At 32.6% G+C, this 18,502-nt stretch overlaps 1 protein-coding gene across 1 annotated transcript in view; it reads left to right on the forward strand.

Moving 5' to 3' along the window:
- Window positions 1-8,919: 8,919 nt before the first annotated feature.
- Window positions 8,920-18,502, forward strand: part of LOC142984810 (protein obstructor-E-like) — a 45,652-nt gene continuing 36,069 nt past the window's right edge. The window contains exon 1 of the mRNA XM_076132646.1: window positions 8,920-9,076. The gene's annotated coding sequence lies outside the window, so the exon portion shown is untranslated. The remainder of the gene's footprint in view (window positions 9,077-18,502) is intronic.

Here is an 18,502-nt window from a genome sequence, read left to right on the forward strand (position 1 = left end):
TAAATGGAATATAATCATTAGCATAAGAGTACGATCCTGACCAAGATAATGTTTAATGATGTAAGAGATTTTAACTCTTCGGATAGACTCTCACAAAGTTTAAGTACCCGTATAAGCAACAATTAAATACATTTTATCGACATAACATCAGGAACAAGACAATAACATCAAACGCCTAACGACATGCTTACTTACGACGAGTATAAAATAATATAAATTCTCTTTTATATTATTGTGTGTGTGCGTGTGCCAATGAACGCTTTTTTAAAAATGAAATTAAAGAATTATCTTTTTTTAAAGCTCTCCGTAGTCTTATGACTTAGGACGTCGACTCAAAGCTGAGTGGACATGAGCGTCGACCTTGCGATGGGACTATCTCGTATTTAGAAAGGAAACAGCGATGGACCTTGTTTTGACTGGTCCGTTTCCGAAACCAGGCCATATTGAAAGTTGGCTCAATACTACAACAAATCGTTATTACTACATTATTATTAATAGCTTAAAAACAAGTAAAATTTAAAACTTAATTGACTTTGCAAACTAAAGTATCACACTAATTTCAAGTTTAGATCACACGCTTAATGCAACAATACTATTATTTCGTTTATCTTTTAAGTGCAAAGTAATTTATGTTGATTTAGCTTCATTCAAACTACAAAATACACTTACTACACACTACACATACACAATACACACGTAAACCTGCCGGAATGAGTTTACTTATACAGCCTAACCTTTTTTCCAACTTTGTTGGAATCGTCTTCCAGTCTCACCAGATGCAGCTGGATACTAGTATATTACATGGAGTGACTGGCTATCGCAAATACGGATAAACCTCGAAAAGACTGCTTCTCAGACTTTCAAGTTTCTCACTACTGTTAACGAATGTCAAAGATCCTTAAATATGACAGCCGGGACCCACAGTTTAACGTGTCTTCCGAAACACGGAGGAAATCGGAATGTATCATATAGTCACCTATCCACAGAACAGCAACGGTAAGCGTAGCTTAAACTCAGAGATTGATCCGCGGGGCCGTTGTTAACTAAGCCGCGCTCTTCCAAAATGAATTTACTTGACATTCGCAATATACCTACCTAACCTAACATAGTGTTAACACACATACCAGCGTCGAAGAGCTTAAATAAAATTTCTAGAGTCAAATAAAGAGTCCTGAGACATCTCAACGAGTGATATCCACGTTCCACTCTGCTTAATGAAAGAACGTAAGGGCCATTAGACGACAGGCAGACAAAATTGCGACCCCACACCCCCTCACCCCCGATTATATTCGAGAATGTGAATATTCTCGGCAAAATGAAAGTATTTCTACAATAGATGTGTTGTTTATATTCAAATCATGTTAGTTGAATTAATTTTCAACCATATTCTAGATATTTCATTTGTCTATTGTTTAAAATTCTGTACCATTGTCGTAGAAAATGAGAGTGAATCATACTGGAAAATTGATTTCGTTATAATTAAAGTTCAATCTAAACAAAAGTTGCCAGAAAAAATGACCCTATGCCGCTACCATTGCATCGGAAGGTCGTGGGTTCGCACAACTAACTGTTTCGGATCTGGATGTGCATTGTATCCGTCTTTTGTATGTTTGTAAACGCGACACAAGTGCAATTCTTAGTACGGGAGTTGTCTTTTTAAAACAAACAAAAAAAATAAAAATAAGGTAGGGACTGTGTTGTCTAAATACGGAGTAAACCTGAAACGGACTTAAAAACTATACAAAAATTTCAAAAATCAATTCCAACTTGTTCCTCAAATAAACAATCAATATTTTCTCAAAACAGCATCCATTGCAAAAGTATCAATAAACTGTGTTCGTAACAAGCACTAGTATATATCTCGGGAAAGTTCCTACGGTGGCGCTAAGCTTGGAAAATTCCTGGCTGTAAAATAGGACGTCCTTCTTTCTAAGTAGTGGCAATGTAATACAAGCCTCATATCTAAGGCCACTCCACGGGACAACTGTAACTAAGTGGAATCTACTAATTAAATAATTGTTTTGTTTAAATTTAATTTTAATGATGACGTAAAACTTATTTTGCTGTTGTGGATGTATAGTTTCAGTTCCGATTTGAAACTGCTAGTGGGAATTTATATGTTTATTTTGCTGTTGTTGTTGTATTTGTATTAGGTGGCTCACCAAAATGTAAGCTTGGATCAATTATTCTTTTATTTTGTTTCTATTACTGGCAGACATTTTAAGACTTTGTTTCAAATAACAAAACAAAAATTTACTTCTTTACTGTTATGAAGATGGTATATTAAATCATATAAATTACGCTATACTACTATTATGATATATATTATATACAAGAAGATTTGCAATACGCAAAAAATGTTATTCATTGAACGATTCTGTCATATCATATTATAGAATTATGAATGACTTCTAAATTTAATATAATTATGATATCTTAACGTGTCTATTTCAAGGTTCTATTTCAGACAGAAATATCAAAATATAACTGTAGTATCATTGAATATTAATACATTTGACTTGAACACCAGACAACGTGGGCGTAGTATTAACGAGTAAATTGAAAATACTGGTCTAGCCCTTTATAGTATTAAAATGTCTGGCAATAAGCTAAAAATAATCCTTGCTTTTATTGCCTTTACACTATTGCAGTGGTATAGGTATACAGATATTATAGAATCGAGGAAAATGAAGTTATTAAACGTCACGCAGGTTTTTCCATAATAAAAATACTTTTTTAAATTGATATTATATGTTATCGTCGTTGCATGAATATGAAATTAAATACATTTATTACAGCAATTATACACGTAGATACAAGCTTCTTCAACAAACACATAATTTTATAACTATATCGAATGCTTGTACATTAACAAATTATAGTACAATTTCTAGTGGTCTTCTCACTAGCTATGCCTGTGTCGAGAAGACCTAGTTTAATGTTTTTTTAATAATAATATAACGTTTTCTTCGCCACGTACAAGTTGAGAGAATAAAATTATTTTAAGTAGCAATGTCCTAATTTTTAATTCAAGTCTAAACTTCTGCGATGCGATTCTAAAATGTAAGTAAGATAAGATATCTACGAAAGATACGCTTGAGTTTTAAAAATCTGTTATCTCGAGTGCACTTAATTACCCGATTTATAACTATTTCGAAATTATAACAAAGCTTTGTGGATTACGCAATTCGAGTTTTACAAACGTTTTTTTCCCACAGATCTCCGAAATCGTTGCAAATTTGCAATACATAACAGTGCTTTAAATTTTTATTTTTATATCTGTGCGATGTTTAAATTGTTTCCAATCAAACAATTACACGTAAATCTGTGAAACAATCGAGGTTGAATTAAAAACTCGCATTTAAAGTCACGTATTCACCGGAAACCGTAATTTTATTTTATTTTGCGAAATGTGCAAATTGTTTTTTTTTATCAAAACAATACCTCTTTCTCATTTTGTGTTTGACTACTATAGATACTATTTCCTGACTACCGATTTTGAAAAATATTTTTAGCGATATTATGGCTGTATGCTTAGAAATGTAGACACGAATATACATTTAAGCATTACGTCATTCTAGTAACAAATGAATACCTCGAATACATTATTTTAAAGCCACCAAAATTATCTTCAGACAAGTTTGTCAAGATATTTCGTTACACCTTTATAAAATATGGTTCCTTTTACGCTAAAACGCAAAAGAAAAGAGTTGGGCCTAACACCTTCACATAAATCGCTACCTCGGTACCTTTCAGGCATATTCTTTTAAGATAACGTCACCGATATACCGCGACACGTTTCTTAAGTCTGTCAAGTTAGAGACCCTTGGCATGCACGATTTTTCTAGATTACTAGCTGGCTCGGCAAACGTTGTTTTGCATTATAAATAAAAAAAAAAATATGTTAGCCGATTTTCAGACCTACTCAATATGCTCACAAAATTTCTTGAGAATCGGTCAAGCTGTTTCGGAGGAGTACGGTAACTAACATTGTGACATGGAAATTTTATATAATTCTATAAGATAATTCTGATACGAGTTATTATTTATTTATTTATGAAACATCTTTTTAACATAGTTATTTAGTTGATGTCCTACTAAACTACCGACGCAGTTTGACTGTAGGATTGGTACTGGTATCTGAAAGTAGATCCTGGATTTTCTGTCTGGTGTTTGAGAGTACCATTGTGGTGAGAGGTTTAGTCAGTCTAGGTACTACGTTACCGAACCTTGCTGCTTCCAGGGTGCGCCGCGGGGAGGTTTCTATCCTGCACGGATTATAATTAATAACTAGCTTTTGAACGCAACTTCGTCCGCATGGTTGGTGACTTAAGACAGAATTTTCAAACAAACTTTCAATCCCCTACTTTGATCCCCTTGTAGATAATATATATTTCTATAGTAAAGTGGCCACATTATTATTAAACAGGCCATCGTCAACTGAATAATACTTCAGATCACTAATGTTCAACTTTTGTATACCTCTAATTGTTGTTAAACGCTTTCTAGGCTAGTTGTAGTACTAGTAATCTAGGGTCTCTACCACGTTGTTGGAATATAAGTGGAGACGAGGCTTAAAGTCCTTCAGTGAAGAAAAATTGCAACGGTATGTGTAAATATGTATAATTTATAGTACGTAGCGTATGTATGTCGTAATGTCTAAGCTGCCTGGATTGTTGATATACATGTTGTAACACAAGTGTTAGTGTGTTACTATGTGTAAACACGTTACGTCTGCAATGGAGCGAGGCGCAATGAATTCGGTAATTATTCAAACGTACAGTTCACAAGTGTGTACAACATTTAGTAGTGTTTTACAACTTTGGAAGATACTACAATTTACCGTGCAGTTGATCATCTATACTAATATTATAAAGCTGAAGAGCTTGTTTGTTTGAACGCGCTAATCTCAGGAACTACTGGTCCTATTTGAAAAATTATTTCAGTGTTAGATAGCTCATTTATCGAGGAAGGCTATTTATCATCATGCTACGACCAATAAGAGCAGAGTACCAGTAAAAAATGTTACAAAAACGGAGAAAATTTTGACCCATTCTCTCTTATGAGCAAGCGAATGTTGCGCGAGACGGCTAGTAGTCAATATTTTCTTATGTAGAGTCGTTCAAAGCAGATCTTGGAAGCTGACAAGGAAATCTTTATGATAGGTGGCCTCGGTTTCACAACGAATAAATATGGTTATCTGCGAGCTTATCACGTATCGCAGTTGACAACTAGTGTACGTCAAATTGAGGTCACTAATCAGTACATTGCTGCTTTGACATAGCGTATTGATCACTATAATCTAAGGGAGAAAACAATGAACAGCATAGTGGTTTCAAAATAATTGTCAACTGAGATACGTGATAGCCCCCCACGTAGAATTTGACAAATTTTTTTACACATTTGCCGATAATTTATTGAATAGGGTATTCAACATTTACCTATATGCCTTGAAACTTTATAGTCTTTACTAGACAGCTCATGGCCTTTTTACTACGACTATATCTAACCCATTACCCCATACAATCGCCATTATAAAAGCATTTTTTTATTGAATAATGGCTATGTTCAGACACTCAAAGTTATTTGGCGCATCTTATATGTTATATCGCAAAGCAATTTTCGTTGTATCTCGTAGGGGCTATAAAGGGAATATAATTTTTGTATGAGATAAAAGATGTCGCTATTTCGTGATTTAGTGGTAGTTAACACACTTTGTGAAGGGGAAATCGTTTCCGAGTTTGAGTTTTATGTCGATTAATGTATTTTCTTATGAGTACAAAGCTATTATAGTGTTTAACTGCCATTATAAAGAGGCGTAAGAACGGTTTAGTTAGTCAAGTTTGTAAACTATAAGTATGCTTAAAAGAAGACGAAATCCTTATCATTATTTAAAACTAATACAATGTTCACTCGAAGGGTGGTAATTAAACAACTGGATTGTGAGTAATTGTGACATTATAGCTTGTTATATAATGAACATAAATCGAAATAAAAGTAGTAATTTTTACACACAATATCACGCATTTGCGTTTCCAGCAAAGAAATACCGGTAAATATCCATACCCATATAAAAAACACTTTTCCCAAAGTCTCCGGGAACCAACGACGACTGTTCCCTCACGTGAGGACTATAAAAACGTGCGTTAAGATTAAGAGCCATGTCATAAATAACACGAACATATTTAACACAATCACTACTAAATCAGACGACCGAGCACATCATATTAGTCACTTCGACACTAATTAGTGCAAAGTCATGAAGGAAGTCACCTGCTAACAAATACATGCAAGTACTTTCAATTCTCACACTTTCACGAACCGTTTGTGTTCAAACAATATAAATCTCATGTTTTACTTCAAACACAGCATTTAGAATATTAATTACTGACTATTGAAAACTCATACTAACTCCCGGTTTGAAAACAATAGTCTATACTACACTATAATATTATAAAGCTGAAGAGTTTGTTTGTTTGTTTGTTTGAACGCGCTAATCTCAGGAACTACTGGTCCGATTTGAAAAATTCAGTGATAGATAGCTCGTTTATTGAGGAAATCTATAGGCTATATATCATCACGCTACGACCAGTAGGAGCAGAGTAGCAATAAAAAATGTTCAAAAACGGGTAAAATTTTGACCCATTCTCTCTTATGTGACGCAAGCGAAGTTGCGCAGGTCAGCTAGTGAAAAATATAAGTAATGAATAACTACCTGTCAACTTATCTGATGAAATTTGGATAGCGTTATACTCATTCATTGCTCATACTATACTCACTTTATCTACTGGATAAGTCAGCAAACATTTATCCGTATGCCGTTAATTGGTCCCTATTATAAAAAGATAAGTCTATCTGAATGCCTGTCTGTCATGCTTTCGCAATTAAATCAATTGACACGAAATTGTATTTATAGGGTGATATCTAGATCACCTATCATATAAGAAAAAGGCTATCCAAAAAAATTACGCACGCGGAATCAAAGACGGAAGCAAGTTGTACCAAAAATCATATTTTTTTTTTATATCGAAACACATAATTACCTATTCGAAGACCAAAATCTACGTACCAACAGTTCGTGTATTAATTGCGAGAGCCTTGAGGATTCTCTGGCCAGTCAAGGTTGGGCACTGAACTCACAGGTTCCTTTTATTGTCTCCTACCTAAAGGGTAATCGACATTCCTGGCTGGTGGCGATGACTCAAAACTACTTGCACTCGCTGTAAAAACACTACGAAATAAACATGATCGGCAGGTTGTACTTCCGCAATCAACCTAACTAGTTATTTTTGAAGTAACCCATCTATCCTGTTTTACCATATTGTTTTTATTCGAGGGTTAATGGTTAACAGTAATAAAGTCGTATTATGCGCCATTTGATACGGCAAATGATCTATTTATTTAGTGTTAATATTGCACTTATGATAGTGTATATACAATATTAGTATATTACAATGATTGAATCTACCTTTAGCTCGGAAACGGGGTAGAGCGTTGATGCCTTGAGAAGAGCTGGCATGAACTATTACTGCCATAGATCACAACCAAGAACAATTTTTTAAAAGTCAAACACCATTAAAGGTTCACCCAGTCGCCCATCCATTACTTCGTAAGTAGCTGCTGCAATTTTTTTATTAGTCAAAGATTAAAAACGAATAATTGAAATCGCGATAAATCGAGAAAATAGGATGTCATTTTTCATCTTTAAGAAACACTAATCAAGCAACTAAAATATAAATAGTTTTATTAATTAGCGCCACCCAAATTCCTAAGATGCCTGCCTTGTCTCTACAAAATCGATACCTTACTAATATCTTATGAAACAATTTCCAATATCCAAGGGAATGTCTAATAAAATGGATAAATACGATCCCAAGATAATACTACTAGAATGCCTAAATATTTTGAAAAAACAGATTTATAATAACTATTAAAACTTCTAAATATATTTCTTAACGATTGAACTATAAAAGTTAATTAGCGAATATGGGTAAAATTCGTAATATTCTGTGGTAATTAGCAAATAGTCGACACGTCTGTCTAATGAGCCTAGTAGAAATAAAACAACATGCCACTGCGTTACAATACCTTGCTTTAAAAGTGGTGTGGAACTAGGAACAATAATTTACTCACAATAATTGCTGAAGAAAGATACCTACAGCTATTAATACTGAAAACGTTTTACATGGGAAAAAAGGCTTAAGTTTCGAAGCTTATTTCCGAATACATAATTATGTTGGAAAATGTACATCACAAGCTTTAAAAAACACCATTAAAATAATCAACAGATAATCATTCATGATCACACAAAAGGGCCGTTTTGACTACAAAAACAAAATGCCGATGGTTAAAAGCAAAATGATCTCATACATTTTCTTTCATTCTTGAAATTGGTCGGTATGAATAATTACATACGATTAAACAGAGTGGAGTCGTGAAGGCAAACGTGCTCTGTCATTCATCATTTTCATGTTTATTAAGCGTGAAGTTTTTGTGAAATTCGTACATTAATAACGCTTCTTGCGTTACTTTCTTTTTCTATAATAAAATGTCATCAAATTTGATGGATCAGCGCCCAAAAACGCTTTTCGGAGAAAACACTGGCCTGAAAATTAGAAAATTTGATGACACAGAAGAGCGGTTTTGGTAAATTTTCCATCATTCATGTAATTTAAAACATTTATGTTGTTAATTTTACTTAATAACTTGCCTTAGTAACAGTTGACAAAGCTCGTCTTAAAAGTACACATACAAAAACTTAATAAAAATGGAAGACGCATCGCGGGAACAATCGTCCATTCAAATAGGCAAAGTTCAACGTACATAACAAGTGTTATAGTCCTTCCGAATTGAGGAGACCCTTCATTACTTAAGATATAAAGAAAGGAAGGTGCATCTGTATACAGTTAATATTACGCGAAACAAGAGTGGTGGTGTGACGTGCACATTCACCTGCGCTTGCGACGATTCCGCAGTCGTACGTTGCGATCGCCGGTAACAGACGCCATTTTGGAACGTATTTAAATTTCGAACTTTTTAAGTGTGTGTTGTCAACGTTGACGGATCTTTCCTTTGCGTAAGTATTTTATTAATATCGTTTTTTTATAAATATTTTTATGGCTACAATAATTTATATTTACGAGTGTAAAGCGGTCTTAAACAGGATAGAACTATAAAATTAAGCTCGTTCATAATGAGATTCAATAAAATGAATTAGTGCATAAATTGCGCGGGCGCAGTTATGCATGTTGATAGAGTAAGGACCTTTTAACATATACATTGTTATTATCGTGTTATTCCTGTTTTATTCTTTCTAGAACATGCTAGAAACAAGTACATGAAAAGCCGGTCATTGTAGAAGTTATTATGTTACCTAGATGTCAACGACAAAAAACAAATTAAGCAAAACATAATACATTTATGTTTTTCGACTCTATTACTTTTTGCTGTATTTAATTACATGCGATTTTCATCAACTTATAAAACCGATAGCGTAATTTATTTTCGTTTTAGCTTTTTGCTATGAATTAACGAGCTTTTTGTCTTTTTATATAAAAAAGTCTAATACGACGCAAAACTATTTCATTTTTATTCGTTTTATTATTTAATACACAAAACATATTATTAGGTATATCTTAATGCACTACAATTTCGATTAAATAAACCCATATAAATGTATACTATTTCATCACGTTTTATTTTTTCTTTCCTTTTTATTTCTATCTCAAATTTACAACCTCTTAAATATTATACCATATTTACATAACAAACATTTATACATAATATCGTGGCTTATTCCACGTGCTTATAAGGGTAGGCATGCACTATCATCATTATATCACCCAATATACGTCCGCTGCCGGATAGGCCTCCACTATAGAACTCTACAATGCCCACACATACTAACATACTACTATGCTATATAGTTTAATATAACAGTATACATGAACAAAAACGATAATCCGTTAAGTTATGTCACAGTTAACTCAGTGAAAGTGTTAGGAAGTTTGACTAAGTCAATACGTTTCCTCATTACTCCTTCGTTTACTTGTATTTATATACATACGTACATTATGTATATACATACGTTATGTACGTATTAGATAATATGTTACGAGGTACATATGTGAACGAACGCCTGGGAAATGTATGTTCTAGATACATCCATGAGAAAAGCGAAAGAAATTAGGTGTGGGATAGAAAAATGTGTGTATTTATGCAAATAAAATAAGTCACTATTTAGAGTTGAGTTTGGAATTAATTAATTTTAATACGGTATTAAAGTATATTATATGATGTGGGATCTCTTTAAAGTATTCAGGAAAACGTAACATTTTCTACAACAAAACTTTTTCATGTATAAGTAATGTCCCACTGCTTGGCAAGTAAGCATGGGTCCCCCGAAATGTGGAAGGAGCTAGGTTCTGAGTTCAGAACATTCAAACAGTATCAATACTAATGTAATTTATTGAAGAAGGAGCTAGGCTCGGAGTCTAGAAAATTCAAACAATATAAAATACCAGTTTACTCTACCACTAACTAAAAAAGATTACATAAAAATCTCACACACTCTGTAGACACGTATTTATACATAATATAACGTGTTAATTTTGTGTCGCACAAAATGTTTAAAAAAGGCGAGCAAACAGTCTCGAACCGTTAAATAAATATCTATATTTGATATTAATTATACAAGAATATTTCTAAGAATCATTGGCAATTCATTTTCAACGGAGGAAAAGGTAAAAAAGCAGACTGCTTTCCGTTTTCCTTTAACGTAAAAATTAACACCAAAAACGCGAATTAATTGGTTAAATGTTTTAAATGCTTGTAATTATGTAGTTTAAATGTATTTAGAAAATGTAATGGAATCTGTTGTGAAACTACCGTTTTTAAAAGTGTTTAAGTTTCTATAATTAACTAGCTTCTGCATTTAACATGATTTTCCCGCTATTTCCCGGTAATAAAGTAGACTTTAGACATTACTTGGGAATAAATCAGATGCTCGAGTATCTATTTACAGACTAACTAGTTTCTGCATGTGACTTCGTCAACATGAAAAGATTTCGTGGGGTAAAAAGTATCCTATATGCTGATCCAGGTTATAAGCTATTCTATGAGTGTTCCAAATTTCATTAGAATCCTTCTGTTAATAGTAAACTAACTAAAAATAGATTTTCCCTGTTAGATATTTTCGCATTAAAATATTTCAAGGACTTAAAAATACGTATAAACGTTAAAGATATTGTCTCTAGAATATAATTAAACTTTTACAAATATTCTTTATAAATTAGCAAAAACATCGCATAACTAGTTTCTTCATGATAATAAGTTCAAAAGTTGTCTTACATTATTTAACTGTCATTTATCTATATGTCTGACATTATTTCTAACTGTCACAGTGTAAATAATTGTACAAGTATAAATCACAGCAACTCTAATGTATTCTAATTAATTAACAAAAATCAATAAATATAGCATTAGAAAGAATAGCTATTAAACTAATCGTTTAAACATAAAATGAATAATCTCAAAACCGGATACATCAGATTAATAGATTAAAACTATCTAATTTGAATAAACTGCTAAATGTCAACGTAACTACAGGAATTAACGTGTAGATAATTAATAAATAACTGTTTGAACTACGTTATTGATATAATATGTATAGTTATAAAAACTGTTATTGAATTTTTACTAGCTCTTAACTACTAAGTACTTGAAAAACTGTTGTTTAATTCCTGGCAGCGACTTAAACACCTAATAACTTCTTAAGCCCGGTTTACATATGTACATTTAGCGGTGTTTAATACATTTAGCGGTAGTTTATCTATTCAATAGCGTTTTTTTAATGATTTTAAACGCTATTAAATAGATAAACAACCGCTAAATGTACTCAGAAACCAGGCATTTGGCGCATAATCTTATAAATCAAACAATAACAGTCAAAACGTAAAATATCGTTTTTACAACCGTTATTGCTATAAAAAGCGGTTATTTCTTGTTGTCAACCTTTTACCCGTTTCATAGTACGAGACCATTGACTCATAGAGAACAGGAAACAGACTCGTTATTATCAAGTGTTTACAGTTCCAGAACTTTCTATATTTACTGGACAGTCTAGAAATTATAGACATAAAAGGTAATGGAGATACGGCAAGTCATAATGTAATGCTATGTGAACAATTCTTTGACTTTCTATTCACTAATGATTGCAAACGAAACGTTGCAGAAATAACATTTTACAAAACGAGTAGTTTTAAAACGTTAATTTAATTTTAAGATTTTAAACTGTACACTTAATATTGCACCTTATACTATGCTTTTTACCTTTTACTCAACCCATGGCTGTCCCACTGCTGGGCAAGGGTCTCCTTCCAAACAAGGGGTAGGTGGAAACATTTTAGTGCAAGATCCTACTTTAAGTGTCTTGAAACCTCAAAATTACTTAATACCGAAGCGCTAAGGAGGTTTATGTGTTTATAAATCTATAAGCGTAGCCTAAGTCTAGTCTCCAAACTGGTATTTTATATGGTCGAACAGATTTTTCTTTCCGTTTCGTCATTTCAAAATAGATAGCCCATCTAATGTAATAGCTAAATTCTATAACGGCTTCATAGAAGTTGGGCTACAATTCCCGAACCCAAGTCACAAGTAAACTGAACTGAAACACGCAAGTGATTCAATCATAAGTGAATTTGAGGGGTTGGGTACACTCTATACACTTCACTTATCGGGAAATTGTCGAACAAAAACACAGAGACTCAATGTTATAGAAAGAAATGTTGAATACCATGATGTTAGGATTTTTCCAAGATTTGATCCACCACAATCATGTTTTGCCCACTTTTGGGCAAAGGTCGTGTAACAGAATGAGGAAAAGTAGCCATTCAGTCAACTCTTACATAACGTAAAAACAACTAGCCGATTCCTGGCTAAAGATCTCCTTCCAGATTAAAAGGAATGAAGCCTTACAATTTCTACGTAAAGAAAATATATAACGTAAAAACAATTAGCCGATTCGTGGGTTGAAATCTCCTTCCAAAATAAGAGGAATGAAGCCTTTACAGAACTCTCTATAAAGAACATGCATAAAGGAAAAACAACAGCAAAACTACATCTCGTATTCACAAATAAGTAAACTAGTACGTCCACAAATAACAAACGTTTTTCAACAACAAACTGTGTTACTAGAATGACAGCTGAACTGCATTGTTTTCCAACCATTATTTAAACGAACAGTTAACTCTTAACCTCTTTTACCTAAAGCAAGCAAAAAGACAGTTTCACACTGTTTCTCTAAGTTTGCCGATGACACGGTCTCCTCTTAACCCGCCCGCGTCCCGCGCTCGCCCGTTTTATATCGCAATACGCACTGTGACGTCATAAAATCATCGGCAAACTGAATACGAACGTGCATGTAGTTTTATGTAGAAATTGACAACCGGTTATGTGCATACGGCAGGCAATTCCAACGAGTGAAGTAATGTACGCCTTAATGCAATCGCCTAAAGGAAACATAAATACTTAGGTGCGTGTTACGCATGCTCACATGCGTGTTATACATATATTACATAGGCGAATGTAAATATACATAATTGTATGGACATTTAATAAGGAGAACGTTTGTTAGTTTTTCCGTTTATTTTGGATTCATGCAAACATTTTTTAGGTCTTTCACTAAAAAAGAGATTTGCAAAGGTTTGGTGTTGCATAATACACGTCTTGTTGACTGTGTTTAAAAAAAATGGTTTTTCTTTTAAAATTGGCTCCCACGTTAAGATTTTTCATAAGTAACAAATGTGTAAAAAGATTTTTATGACCGGGAAACATGCGCATTAAAACTTAAATATATAGAATAACACGATACACTATGGTAATAGTATAGTAAGCATAATAGTATTTACCCGCCGGCAAAGATATCTTATACACTGTTGTTTCAAATAGTTCCTACTGTTCGTAATTTTAACTGACAGTAATAAACACCTACTATATATTTATTTTATAAGCAATACATATCATTTGTATCTTCAGGCGATTATTAAACTCAATAAAGTATTTCATACAAAATGTTACAAACAAGATTTAATAGCTCGCAAATCTTGTTAGAGAAAGATATTACATAGTCTATGAGTTACTACAACCATTAGGTAACTTTATCTATACATGATTTAATTATATAATTAGTTAATGATAAAGTGCTACTAAACAAAGACTTATAAAAAAATATGACTTACGTTAAATGATACATTTGCCAAATACAAAAACCAATGAAAATACCTATATTATTCAGTTGGTAAAGTTAGGGTACTACGAAAGTACCTTGCTTGCTCCCTATTACATGATATAGGTACATCGTACTCTGCCTGCACATTCAAGAATAGCAGGCATGATATTAAGTATGTAAAAATGTTTTTACATGTCTATTTCTTGAGGGATTTTCTATCACTATTCACATTGTCATCTTTAGAAGCTCATCACAAATAAATGCATTTCTAACTAAGAATAAAATAAAATAAACCATTTTAATTCGTATTTTCTCTGAAGTTCATTACCACCAATTTTGCCTTAAAAGCTACACCTAGAACCTAAAATATTTACGTAAACATTTTAAATATACGAAACATCTAGTGTCACTTTAATATTCCAACCCTAGTTGAAATCTCAAGCATTTTCTTTGCACAGTATCATAAACCAATTTAGCGGTACAAGCCGTGACTGAAAGGTCACGTTGTAAGGTCTTAGCCCTCCCACACATAAGTTGTTGACAAACAAATACAAAATTTAGCCAGACCTCCCGGTCGTGAGGATTTTGATCCAGGATTTTCTTATAAAATGCAAAACGATTTATATTAAAATTGTTTATTTAGTATTTTCCAAATGTCTCGGTTTAAATATAGCTTGAGGTCTTGTATTCTTGCCAAGTTTACGAAGCGTTTAATTTTATTGTCTTGTACGGTTATTGTTTGAGGGACAAAGCGTGTGGTTTCTTAGATTTTAATAGTCTCGTGTTATTTTATTTTACCAATAATGATCGTAAAATACAGTTTTATTTTTCGCTTTATTAATTTAAAGCAAAAAAGATTCTTTGATTATAACGCTCGTATGTTTAACGATCGTGTGTTTAAAGTGCCATCGGCTAGGTCTTTGAATGTAAACTGAAAATATTTATAATTCTAAATAATATTACCAAAAGCGACTGTAAAAGCTCCATAGCCTTACTTATTCCCGGTTTCTGAATACATTTAGCGGTAGTTTATCTATTCAATAATGTTATTTTATATGAGTTTAAACGCTATTGAATAGATAAACTACCATTTGCCTCAGAAACCGGGGGTTGATGTGTTTCTATCTGTACCTAGGAAGTTAATACAATGCTAGTTATTTCATACGTCCATACATCATCATCATCAAATTTTAATCATATACTTAAAAGAAGTAACAACCCAATAAAACGATGTAACAACGACAATCATTCACATATTCTTCCGCTAAACGAATCATAAATGTTGTCTAACAAATTGCAACATTAAAACCGCAAACTGTTAGATAAACTGTAAAATAACATATAACATTATATAACATACATAACGGGTGCTAATTCACATATATGACTGTATATAAACGATAAAAAGTCGGCGAAAGTCTTTAAACGCGGTTTAAAATGTTTATTAGAGAAATAAAAACTATTTTACACGTAATTTAGAGGAGTATATGATTTTTATTGTTTTTGTAGTGTAATTAGTATACTGACTGGAATTTGAATGATTTAATTAGACAATACTTATTCCTTGTTTTCAAGCAAACGGTTGTACAAATAAAGAGTCTCCGTATTTAATATAATGATAAAAAATCCAGCTACAAAATAATTACTTCTACCCAGTTTTCAACTTTTGAATAAGTTTCGTTTAGTTTCTTAGGTAGAATTTTGACAGTTATTTTTGACATTTAAAGGTATCCGATTAAAGAAAAAGATTAAACATGGTGCCTGTGAAACACATTTGCTCAAATGCTTTTTAAATTTACTCGCCATCTATCCTCAATCCATCCAATCGTTTTCAAAATGACGAAACATGACCAATAACAATAACAGTTTAAAGATTCTAATCTTACATCAAGCTACATCTCTATTAAACGAAGATAAAATCTTACAAATTGTTATCTAATAACACCGCATGAGTTCTGTATTAAATACCTCAACAATGCGAACAAACCCAAGGCTATATCAATATTTAAATCTACATTCGACACATAATAACCTATTACATAAAAGGTACTTAATCAAAACTCGATATGCATTGCCGTTTTTGTTAAAGATGTATTTCATGTTGGCCATATAAAGCGGTCGATGGTGCGTGAATATTTATTGGCCCACAAGTCGGTCACCGAGCTTGTTACCGAGATTATGTAAGAATTGAATGAATGAATGAATGAACCGTGGAATTATTGATCATGATCGAAATTAAAACGGATAGATTAAGGTTTTTGGTTGATAGAAAAAGCTTGATTATATTATGGTAATCTTGTTTTCGCGATCCAATTTTGCAGTACGCTAAACATTTTTTTTTTGGTATGTTACTTTAATTATAAGAAACAATAAGAACAACATAATTTTCGCAATCTATGTTGAGTTAATGGAATTTTATCTTTAGATATTTATTTTGAAATCAAACGAACACTAATTCACAAATTATTTACAGAACTCTTTAACTCTACAAGGGCCTAAATTCACCTAACTGTCGTTCTAAAAAAAGAATCATGACACAAAATTCAACCAATAAAAAAGTTGTACTCTGACGTCACAATACATGACTCGACTAGCAAGTCAAAACGTCTCATATAGTACAAATATGTATGTCCGTCCGTCGTCGGCGCCGAGCACGACCGTGAAATATTTCAATCAATTGTTTTACGTTTCTCCATACATTATTTATTAGAGCGGTGAAGATACAGAACCATGCATGCACGGTATTGTTGTTAGGAAGCATACACATCAAAGAAATATAACGGTAGCTATTCGTCCAAAGCAATGTTATTATGAATGATGAGTAAAATCATCTGAGATTATATCTCAACACATAGGGGTCACAATTCTTTTTAGAACTCTAATAGTGTAAAAATAAGCATCTTTAGAAAGCTAAGAAGAACCAAAATAAATCCAGTAACAAGAAAAATAATATGTTCATCATTTTAGACTGCAAGCCACTTTTATTTTTGTACTAACCACAAAAAGTCTTACTTTAATTCCTGAGAAAATGTATGAAGACTATATCCACACGCCTTAAGAATACATAACGTTACGCTTTTTAATTTGTATGGAGTATTCGACTCTATCATACATGGCATAAAGGTCAAGTATGAATGAAATGTAGTGTAACAGTTATAAAAATAATACTGATCACATACAAATTAATTTTTCGTGTCTTTAATTGGGATTCAGCTACTTAGATGTTGTCGAAGAAACCTAATTTCTCTAGAAGATTTAAAAAAAATACAATATATTTTATTATTATCATCTCTACCAATCTTACTCTTTCCAGCTCAAAGCTCAAAAGCTCAGTAACTCATAAATAAAGTTAAATATACACTATGATTAATAAAACCAGGACCTACTTCACAAATTACATGTACCTATATTAGTCTCACCTTATCAAATTAGAATTTTCTCTTTCATATTTTCTTAAAGTCAAAACAAACACAAAACGTAACAATCCTAACTCAACAAAGTTTCAAGGAACCGTTACGTTCAAAACGTGTCAAAGTAAAGCTAAAGTACTCCAACATGATTGGTTGAAGGCATCGTTGAAGCCGCGGCTAAGTTCAAAGGTACGCTTCAGGAAACTCGCTACAAAGTATCGAAGGAATCAACCTTGACGGCTTGTTATCAATTACTGCTCTTGTTTATAGCTTAGCTCGTTTTGAAAGGAAAACTTACGAGTACTGCGTTTAATGGTAAGATTATTCTTAGAAGCAAAAGAAGTTTGAAAGGATCACAGCGTGCGTTTTCTGGTTCTTGGCTACGTCCAGATGGACGTAGACGAAGGACGAAGACGAGTTTATAAGATTATAAACTCGTCTTGATTTAACATAATAATATTTATTGTATGAACATGTGATATACATATCTGCGCTTTTCACTTATATTGTTCGTAGTTTATTTATATTTTTGGTAGACGTCTCTTAAAAGTAGAACAGTATAAATATTTTCAACAGATTGGTCAAAGTTTAATTTCGTTACATTAATAGAAAATGTCTGAGAATGTATACAGAAAAGACACCTATTCAGCTTATCATAAAAAAACCCAAGCATATTCACCCGAAAAAGTATCACACCCATTTTAATTAAATAAATCTTTTACAAAAGGCACGTAAAATACCTACTGCTATTCTAAATTCCACCCAAAACGTGATTATCCAGATATATTACTTGTAATCCACTAACAATTTATTAATCCTTTGGGGGTTTAATTAAAATCTAATACCCGTATTATTTGTGTATTTG

Source organism: Anticarsia gemmatalis, chromosome 2, assembly GCF_050436995.1.
Source record: "Anticarsia gemmatalis isolate Benzon Research Colony breed Stoneville strain chromosome 2, ilAntGemm2 primary, whole genome shotgun sequence".
Taxonomy (NCBI): Eukaryota; Metazoa; Arthropoda; class Insecta; order Lepidoptera; family Erebidae; genus Anticarsia; species Anticarsia gemmatalis.